Here is a 10,875-nt window from a genome sequence, read left to right as displayed (position 1 = left end):
GCAGCTGTGCAGAGGCAGCCTGTGGAGAAGTGGGGGTGCCTGCGGCCATTTTGATGTGCTGCGCTCCCCGGTGAATGATGTACGAGGCTGCTGCGATCTCTGGATGCTGACTGGGAGGGGAATAGGTTTTGAGGGATGAGAGCGTGTGCCATATGGTATTGATCAAGAAATTTCTGCTGAATGAAGCTCTTAGAATCTGGGCCATCAGTGTTCATTAGATGCCCCCGCCCCCCAATGTCATTCTTCTCTCTATTGTGTATGGCTGCAGGGGTTAGTCACAAGTTCACATACTAAGTGGAACCACAGATAGAGTGGAACGTTTCATTGTCTTGCCGTCATTTCCCCCAGATACGCTTGGGAAGATGGCTCAAGATATTCATTCTATGGGCTTGCTATTACCTCACCTGAGAAAGATGGTCTTGGGGTGACCATCCCACTCAGGAGTTGAATGTGGGGGAGTGAGAAAGTCCATGGGACTCGGGGACATTGGGTTCAAAGTAGGTACCCTTAAGGGGCACCATGCATGGAAAAAAGAGTTCTTGGAGCCTTAGATACAGATGCTCTGGGGCAATAGGTATGGTCTGCATCCCAGGAGCAAGCAGCTTCAAACCTGCTCTCTACTCACTTGGGGAGAGGAAAACACAGTTCTGCGATGACAGAATGTGCCAAGAGGAGACTGACAAAAAAAATCCCTCTGCCCAGATGTGGCCCCGCCGTCCTGCTGCCAGCTGGGATTATCCAAAGTGGGTGTCCACAGAGAACACAGGCATTCTCTCCCACCGCAGACCGTCAAACCTCCCTATTCGACTGTTTGAAAAGCTGCAGAGAATTAAAACATAGGCGCTTTGGGAGGGGGTGGAGAAGGTCCTTTGGGGGCACTTTATTTGGTTTGGTCTCTATCTCCCTGCCTGGAATGTAGCAAAAACTAAGAGAAGTCAGCATGCAGAGAATAGGCCTTGCAAGAACTGAAACCCTCCTGCCAAAGTGAAGGGCAAGGAGGGTTTTTTTGAGCTCTGGTTTTATAATCATTTCTGTTTATAGTGGGAAAGAAAGCTCCCTCCTCTTGAATTGAGCACATGGAGTCTTTTCTTCCTTGCTCCTTCCTTACACAAACATTATAGGGCCCAGTCCTTCAATGCGGTATTTTTGAGGAGCTAATGTTAAACACAGATGAACTCTGCCACTTGAATGGGATGCCTGTGTCCCTTGTGCGGAGAAAGCGCCACTCACATGAGGGAGGAGATGATTGCGAATGGTTGGAAGGGGGCAGGGGAGGGAGGGGAGAAGCATGACTTTCTATGCTCTTTTGAAAGTCTGAAAACTGGCGTGAAGGATGGGAGGACACCAAAGCTGCTGCCTTGAGCACAGGGTCCTTTATCTCAGAAAACCCAGTGAGGGGAGAATGAAGTGAAGGGGAAAAGGCAGAAGTATAGAGGTCGTGAAGGAGCTGGTTTGAAGAGAGAGTCCCAGCCCTTGGCTCCTGTGGATGAACAGGGCTCTCTCCTAGACCTTGCTCCTCAGCCTCATCCTGCCTCGGCTCATGCTGGGCTGCACCATCCCATGGTGATGGTGGCCATGCTGTAGGAAGAGGAAGCCATTCCTCTCTCACAGATGGGGTTTAGAGTTGGATCCACTAGCCCCATGAGGTGTTGCCAGTGTTCAGACACTGAGTCTCTTCCTAATCTACACTGAAAGAGAACTTATGAGAAATTTTCCTCTTTCTTTACCACAGGAGAAACGTGAAAATGAAAAAGTTAATATTTTTGATGGGCACTTATTATACTCAGGTTACAGATATGGAGATAATATGTTTATCATTATGGCTTCTGCCGTGTCCCTTCGTGCACATCCTTTTCTGTAATAACAACACGGTAGGCAAGAGCTCCTCAGGAGAAGACGACAGCACAGACCCCTGATGAGAGTATTGCTGGGGACACTTGGGACAGTTGTTTTAGATGATTGTTTCCTTGAGCATTGAGCATGTCTCACTCTTAAATGACAAAATCTGACAAGCTGGCTACCTGGAAAATAACCGTGTGAGCACGGGGGCCGGGGGGGGGCCGCTGAGACAGATTCACAACGTTTTAACTGATATTCAAAACAGTGCTAAACTTAACTGGCTCGCTGGTGTTTGAGTCCCTGGCGCTATGTGGTCAGGTAAACATTTGAAATGTGGTTAGTCTGAATTAAAACATGCACTGGCTTTTGAGGGTCCTATAATTTAGAAAAAGTTAAGTATCCCATTGATAGCACTTCATATTTATTACATGTTGAAATACTTTGCGTGTATGCATTTCTTAAATTTAACAACTGCTTCTTTTTGCTTTATAAAATGCGGGTACTGGAAGATTTAAAATCACAGATGTGACCGCATTTGTGGCGTGCCCTGCTCTTTCATTGCATAGTGCAGGCACAGCTTTTGTAGAGTCCACGAGGCTATGCTACCAGGGACTCAGTATCTCCTTCCCAATCATATCATCGGGCCGTGACTGGCCTGAACTGGTCCTCCTGTCGTGTATGTTGGCAGGGAAAGTTACAAAACACTTTGAAATTGACAGGAGAAGAATTCCCGAGTAGCCTGCCCAAGGAACTCCTCTAGCTGTTTTTATCTTTTATTGTTAAATAAAGAGCTATTTTATAATCACGAAAGCTGCAGGACACTGATGATGATGGTGATAATTCTCGTTTAAAGGAATGCAGATATGTGTTTGGAAGGATAGCATTGATTACTGCCTTATGGAGAAAAGGGTTTGCCCCTTTTTATAAACACATCTCAGCCTTCCTTATTGTAGATGCATGTGGTTTGACCCCATTACAACGTCTCTCTCACCCCTTATTACTTAACAAATAAGAACCCTGGAGACCAGCTGACTGCATTTTCATATTTGAATCATGATTTGACTCTCTCTCTCTCTCTCTCTCTCTCTCTCTCTCTCTCTCTCTCTCTCTCTCTCCATTTCTTACTCCCTCCTCCTTTCCTCATTTTGCAATACTAGAAAATTCAGAGGTTCATGATGGCTTTTAATTAACTGTCCCATCCTTTCCTCTTCCTTCTAACTTTCCAGTTCCTTCTCTGGCTCCTTCTCAGGATGCTGTGCAGTTTTAGCAGCCGGAGAAGGCATAGCGTGTGTTTTTCTATAGGAAATGCCTCACCTGTTAGCCGGCTACTGATTAAACACTACTCCTCTGCTTAGCCTTGTGGCGCGTGCCTATGACACCAACACTGGAAGAAGCAGAAACAGGTGGGTCTCCACAAGTTCAAGGCCACGAGATCCGTATAAAAAGCTCCAACATAGCCAGATGCAGGTGGAGCCCCACGCCACCATCCCCACCATCAGACCCTCCTGTTCAGAACAAGTGCACTCGTGGCTCGTTTTTTAATTTTCTGAGTCAGCCAGAGAATCCACCTATCAGGTGAAACCTTTGATTCTAAGAGAAAGAAATGCTGAATCCCAGATAATGAAAGGGAAACGCAGCCTGTGGTGTGAAGACTGTTCACTGTGGGTATCCACCAAGTGTCCAGCAGGTAAACCCCCCACTTAATGGCAATACAACTTAGAAAAAAATGAGTTGAAAGTTTTGACAGTCTTGTTTGGATCCCTGTTTTTTGTTTATTTTATTTTGGTTTTTGTTTGTTTATTTTTGTGGGCTTTTTCTTTCTGAAAAGAGATTGACTCTTTCAAAGCAAGGTTAGATAAAGTAGGACAGACCCCCTCATTATCTATTTTACAGTTTCATGTATTCTTGTGAATTGAGTGAAGAAAAAAAAAACAGAATCAAATTGAAACTATAAAGCCAATAATTTTATGTACTCAAAAAAACAAAAAGCAGTTTAGAAGCACCATAACTTGGATGATATGTTTTGTTTCTTTTCTTCATTTTTCAAAATGAGAATTAACTTTTCTGTTTACTTTGGAAACATCATCAATGTCGTGAATGCTGGCCTCAGGATTTAAATTTCACCAAACAGGAGCTTGCTGACCTTTGACAAGCAGGGATGTATGATTTTATGAGTCTGTGTTTCTGAAAACGAAGCTGTCTTTGTGCAAAGGCAGATCTCACATCAAAACAACATCCCTCATTAGCGTCTTATACATTTCCTGTGTCTTTAGGGAAATAACATAGACAACCAGGGGATAGACACTTCGATTCACTATTTTAATAGCACAATTTTTATTTGATGACACACACACACAAAAAACTAAAGGATATTTTAATATGAAAATAAGAATGTTTTACAGCCATTTTAAACATTAAAATTCATTTAAAACAATCGGGAATCATGAAACATCTAACTTGACTGGAGGTGCCTTAGATTTTTTTATATTAAATACTTTTAAAAGTAACTATTCAAGAAGAATAAGAATTTTTATTACCGTTTGTTTCAGAGTAAGAGAAGCATGCATTCTAAGAAGTTGATATGATTAAATGAAAATGTGCGGTAAAATTTGAAAGATCTTTATGAAGCCTTTGAAGTTTCTTATAAAAATGTTTAGGTGCCTCATAGTTCTCAAATGGGAAAGAAATGACTAGCATGGTATATCGTCCGTCATTACCAGAAATAATGAAGCAGCATGATCTGAAATGAGGGAACCGGACTTTGTCCGGAAAACTTACTTCCTATCAAAGAAGTTTAATTTGAGTCATTTTTCACCATCTCCCAAGTAGATTTCACGTGTTCCTTTCTCTTACCAAGTGTCCACTGCTAAATAGAGGCAGGGCTACATAGATTGGTTCTTGGGAGCCAAGAATTATGAGGTCTTCTCTAGAAAACAACTTTACTTCTTTTTTATTAACCTGAAAGTAACTGAAGGTTCTAATTGGGGGTGGGGGGGTGATGTCTTTGTCCTTTGCTGTTCAGGAAGGAGCGCTCCCTACCCATGGCTACCTTCCATCAATGCTAGTGGCCAAGTGAACGTTATCACACACCGTTATGACATACAGCTCCATACAGCAGGAGGGTCTCCCATGTCAACATCCACATTATTCATAGGGAAGGGTAAATTCAGGAGCTACAGACAGCTGTAGGGTTTTTTTTTTAAAGTACCCGGAGTACCTGGAGTTGTCTGGCGATGTTTCATGCCAGCTTTTTGTCTTGGTTGAGGGGTGTTTATCAAACCTTCAAAGGTACCTTTGACTATTCTGTCAGGAGGAGTTCCGAGCTTCCTGGGCAGCAGGATTGATAAAGCTTGCTATTTGCCTCTATAATTTCTAGACGAAGTGAAGGTTTTTAAGAAACACCCTATTTTGTCCAGAAATGGCTATGGTCTGAAGACTGCAGCTTTTCTGCAGAAATTGTCACAGACAGCACATGTAAACCCAGGAAGGCTCAGACTTAACCCACATGCTGGATCATTTTCTCAAAAATAGAAGGCTTCCTTTCTTTTTAGGGTCATGCTAGCTTGCATTTGGCCTCCAGCCTTTCCTCCCTCCTCCCTCTGAACCAACTGAGGGAGAACTGTGGTACTTTCATCATACAAAGGGTTAAATGCCCTCGACACCATGGGCAGAATGCAGCACTCTGATCTAGCTAAGAATATAATCAGTTTTTCTCTTACAATGCATCTGTATTAAGAATCAGATTCAAAAGGAATATTGTGCTGTTGATAATTTACAAGGTCACACCCTGTGTTTCTAACAAAAGTAGGAGCAAGAAAGTGATGCCTTTCTTCCAATCAACCACAACAGAGAGGACATTATCAAAGGCTGTATTTGCTAGAATCTGCACTATCTGGTTCCCCATTTCACAAATCGATCCCTGGTTCCTAAATCAAAGGCTTACGTGCAGTCAAGCAGGGGATGAATGCAGTGCAATGCATCCTGGGAGTCACCAACACACCAGGGAGGGGAGCCTAAGCTCTAAGGGAAGGTGCTGGAAGAGAAAAGGTGGCAGGAAGATTTTTCTCTAATGGTTTGAGGTTCCTCTGACAGCACTGTTTCCCTGATCCGAAAGCATATGGAAACCTGCTCAAGAAGTGGGGACATTTCCGAGGTAAGATTGCTGAGAGCTACAGAGAAAGAAGGTCTTCAAACGAGGGTGCCTCTCGCTTTCCTGGTTCCTGTCTCTGCATCGCCCCCGAGTGACAGCCCTGACAACAGATGACGACCCTTTTCCAGATGCTTTGGTGACTTTCTGACCTGCCCCCAAGAGTTAATAGTAACTACCTTTCAACTCAGACTTTCCTGTTTGAAAAACAATGAAACATTTATGTTTCACGATTCTGCAAAGTCACTGTTCCTGAGGTGAGCAAGCCGATTTGCACAGATAATGAACGAAGCTGAGCTCTTTTTCATAGAGACATAAAGCTGCAGAGCAGGGATTTTTAAACACAAACTACCAACCTCCAAATCCTCCACTTTTCTGCATTCGGATGACAGTGGGTTAGGATAAGATGTACATGCTTTAGCCCGCTGTGTCTGCCTTTCCGAACGGGAGGCTGGAGAGATGTGATGTGCTTTTTTGTTTTTCTTTTCTCAAAATTAATCTTTGAAGAATCCAGAGCACTCCTGCGTTTATGGACTTATACATTATTTGCACTGTTTTGAAATATTCAGGGAGAGAGGAAATATAATTCTTTGCCTTTGAATAAGCTAACAGCAGTAGGCAAGGAACGGGAGCCAGCTGAGGCAGCCTGATTGCTCCATACTCAGATGCTGGCGTTCTGAGAGCTGGGCTGGTGGGAGGAGGGCTCAGCATTGTGTACATTGTGCCTGGAATCAGCACCAGCCCACAGGGGCCCCAGGAGTTCCCTCCTGTATCACTTTATCCCATAGCCACTTAGGTGCTCTGGCGGGAACTCAGCCAGGATAACCAGTGCTTGGCTTGCCAGATTAATCCTGGCCACTTCTATTTCACAAGTGGAAAATAAAGCAAAGAAAGTTGTCCGATACCTAAACAGAAGAAAAAAATCAAAGGAAGATGTCAGGATCTTCCTACGATGCTAGTGGCTTTTTCTACAGAATAGCCTTATAGCTAAACTCAAAGGGAAAATTATTAGAGAAAAGAAAAGTTTGAAGTTACTTTTTATTGTTTTATTAAATATCAGGCTGCCTATCCAAAGGGGGAATTAATTCTCTCTGATACAGGATTTTCTTTCAATAGCAGATTGGTGTGTCCGTGGAAATGTGCCTTACTGGGTTGTTGTTGTTGTTGTTTTTCTGTGTCTTCAAAGATGCGTGGTTCTAACTGTCAGGGAGGGACCCCAAAATGCCAGTGATCTTTTCTCTTAACTGCCTCCCCTCCACCAGCCCTGATGTTTGAGCATCGGCGGTTCAGTTGTGGACCTCCACCAAGCCCAGCGCCTGCTCCATGGCGCTTTGCGGAGATTCATCAGAACAATAGGCCAGCATTTGGGAGAAGGTAGTCATTCTACAATTCTGCTTTCCTACCATCTGTCCCCTGATTTCTTTCAACTACGAGGCTAGTCACTGACTTTGGAATACGGGCAGAATACCAGGGCTCTGGAGTGCTCTGCGTGCAGTTCAAAGGAGTAGGCATGCTCGTGAACTCTACAGCTGCCTCTTACCACACGAAGTAGACTGCTGGGTAGAGATGCACCTCACCATTGTAATGGAAACACGTTAAGCTCTCAAGAGTTGGCCTGTGTTTCTGTGAGCTGGAAGGGAGCTGCCTCATGGCTCCATGGGAGAGAGAGGACATAGGCCTCAAAGGCGAAGGGGGGATGTCTTGTCAGTCTTCTCATCCAGAACACTCTTTATTCTCGAGAGAAGATCAGCAGTCTCGTCATCATCCTGCTAAGACTGCCCATCCTCGTCTTCCTCCAGTGTGTTCGCATGGTCCCTGAAGAGCCCAAGCCAGATGATAAAACCAGGAAGAAACAAGATGTCACATTTGGCCAATGAGTCAGACTTCCTGGCAGTACCTGAGTCACACCACTCTCCAGCGATTATTTTCTCTGTTCTCAGGCAATTCGTATTAATTGACACAATAAAGGTCTGAAAGCCCTAAAATGCAGGTCCAATTCCCACCTCTGACACTAAGGGGCTAAACAACCTGCAAGCGGATGGGTAGAAAAAGCGACAACAAAAATTTTCCATCTGCAAAATGCTTGCCACTGGGACACGGGGTGGCATTAAAAAAAAGATGTCTCCCAAATGCTAATTATTCACCAGTCGCTGTTCCAGACTGCGTCCCTTGGTATCCGTGGGCTGATTGCTTGAAGTCAATGATGCTGCTTTAAAATCTCAGTGTGTGCTTCAGAAGAGTAAAATTTCAAAAGGCATCAGAGATACAGAATAGAGGATGTGGGAAAAAAAAAAAACTCAGGCAAGAATCCTGACAACCTCTCCTTCGCTTTTTAAGAAGGAAATCAAGACCCAGAGAGATCAGTGACCCAATCAAGGTCATAGTGGGGGTCACAGCAAAGTCAATGAGGTGCTGTGCTTTGGTGTAGATCTGAATCCTGCTTCTTTCCATGTGCTGGTTTCCCACCACCGTCCCCTCGGAGGGCTTTCTCATGCTGTGAGATTCCTTTTCCTGGCCCTACACGGATGACTGGGGCCGTATGTAAGGCCCTTTTGTGATCTTGCTGGATCCCAACAGGTAGAAAGCTCATTTCTTGATGACAGGGCTGCCAATCCTCCTATCGGCTGCCAAGGCTGTGGAAAATGGAAATAAACAAAGCCCGACAACTCTGTTCCCGTGTTGTGACCCTGTCACCTCTCCTGCCATTTCCAACTTGGCTTCTCCCCGAGCAGCCTTCTGTTATTCAAGTCAGCAGGACTTCCGGGCACCAGGCAGCATGTGCCCGCCTGCCAGAGGAGTATTTGCATGGTGGGGTGCAGGTGGGTTTAAGTGCTGGGAAGTGCAGCCTGTGATGGCCACAGAAGGGACTCTGAGGCTCTTCAAGGTTTCTTGGTCTAGAGACTTCCTCCCAAAGATTCCTTCTCTCGGTTTTTAAACAGTCATGCCCTGGAATCACTAATGCTCTCACCCTGGTTGAAAAGTTGTTTCTTGAGATCTTCATGGAACCACTTTATTCTGGGATGTTCTTACCCGATAGGCAGCTTTAAGAAGAACCTAAGTAATGAATTTAAACAAATTAAATGTAGCTTAAGGATTATGGTTGGATGACAATAGACATCCTACCTCAAGTTGACCTACTTTCTACAGAGATGTTCACACAGCATCCTTCACAGTCTCGACAAAGGAAGAGCAGCACAGATAGATTGTCAGTGGACGCCTAGGTGAACTAAATGTCTTACTCTTACTCAATGAACTGGTGCCCAGCAATGAAGACAAAGTGGTGACATTTGGAATGTGGACCACTCTTAAAAGGTTATGCTAAGTGGCTGTCCCCTGAGAATCTCCACCCTAGCAGCTGACTCAGACAGATGCAGACACCCAAAGTCAAACAGTGGATGGAGACTCTTATGGAAGAAGAGGAGGAAGGATTGTGGGCCCAGAAGAGAGTAGGAACTCTACAGGACAACTCAACTAACCTGGACTATTGAGGCTGTCAGAGACTGAACCACCAACCAAAGGGAGAACATACACAGGCTAGACCTAGGCCTCGTCACACGCATGTAGATGATGTTCAGCTTGGCCTTCATGTGGGTCTGGAGCAACTGGATCGGGGCTACCCTAAAAGCTGTTGCCTGTACATGGAATATGGTCTTCTAGCTGGGCTGCCTTGTCTGGCTTGGTGGAAGAGAATGTGCCTAGCCACACAGAGACTTGATATGTCAGGGGGTGCGGGGCAGGGATACCCAGGGGCCTCCACCTGCTCATAGAAGGCGGTTGGGGGAAGAGTTGTGAGGGGTGGCTGACACCAGGCAGTGAGTGAGATGTAAAGTGAACAAATTAAAAAAAAAGGTTATGTTAAGTGAAAAAAGCCAGACAAAACAGACCACAGTCTGAGTGATTCCACTTCTGTGGAATGCCCTACAAGGGAAACAAGAAACAGAAAGCAGATTGGTGGTTATCAAGGGAGTTAGGGGATTATAAGTGAGTGTGAGGTTTCCTTTTGGGGGTGATGCAGATGATCTAAACAGACAGATATTGTGGCTTCCCCACTCTTTAAGTTCACTACAAGTTATTGACCCAGCTATGTTGTGTAAATTGTCTGGTCCGTGCGTTACAAAGAGCATCGCCCCATCAGATGCCCCATCGCCCAGCACGGAAGACATCTTTGGAGTACTTGGACACCCACTTGGCTCAGTCCTTCAGGTCCCCTCATCCTAACTGTCCCCCAACGGGAAGCAAGTGACCTTCAAATCAGGGCAGTGGCCTTGCTGATGAAGCAGTTTACCCTTACAAGGTGAAGTCTGGCGGGACCTTGATTCAGGGACAAACACATTTGGCGACAAGCCGTGGCAGCAATTTAGGTCTGCAATTAAGACACATTTAAAGTGTTTGGGACAAATGTTGACTCAGTTGTAAAGTCTTTGAAGACATAGCATCGCACAAGGCCCATGCACAATGGCCGCATGGTCGTATTTATTTATGCAATGTTACTGTCTGTAAAACACCCCCCCCCCAACTAGAACTTTTCCAACAAGTACCGGGACTCTCAGCAGGGGAGACTAGAATTGGGTCTGAATAATGCATTCAAGATAATTTCAGGAGAAAAAAAATTACCCTTTAACAAGGACCACATTCCTCCAGTTTTCCGTTATATATGATTCACTATTTTGCAAATGCTGATGTCTGAAGAATGCATTGAACGAGGCAAAAGTTGAAGATAGCCCCTGTGGATAAGACCTAATGGACACCATCCTGAAATAATATGGAGAGCTCAACCCCCAGACATGTGTCTTCAATTTAAAATAATTCAGCAATCATGTTCAACTAGAACCTGATTACACAAAATGGGACTTTTTAACTCCCAGACTTGGATCAAGTTTTGAGGCCCC

General features: G+C 44.7%; 1 long non-coding RNA gene across 1 annotated transcript in view; it reads right to left on the bottom strand.

Moving 5' to 3' along the window:
- Positions 1 to 4,149: 4,149 nt before the first annotated feature.
- The window catches only part of LOC102546824 (uncharacterized), a 31,183-nt gene continuing 24,457 nt past the window's right edge, over positions 4,150 to 10,875 (bottom strand). The window contains exon 3 of the long non-coding RNA XR_015685996.1: positions 4,150 to 9,040. This is a non-coding gene — a long non-coding RNA (uncharacterized LOC102546824). The remainder of the gene's footprint in view (positions 9,041 to 10,875) is intronic.

This window comes from Rattus norvegicus, chromosome 4 (assembly GCF_021556685.1).
Source record: "Rattus norvegicus strain SHRSP/BbbUtx chromosome 4, alternate assembly SHRSP_T2T, whole genome shotgun sequence".
NCBI classification, from domain to species: domain Eukaryota; kingdom Metazoa; phylum Chordata; class Mammalia; order Rodentia; family Muridae; genus Rattus; species Rattus norvegicus.
Note: the sequence above shows the minus strand (reverse complement) of the source record. Positions and strands in the feature narration are given on the sequence as shown.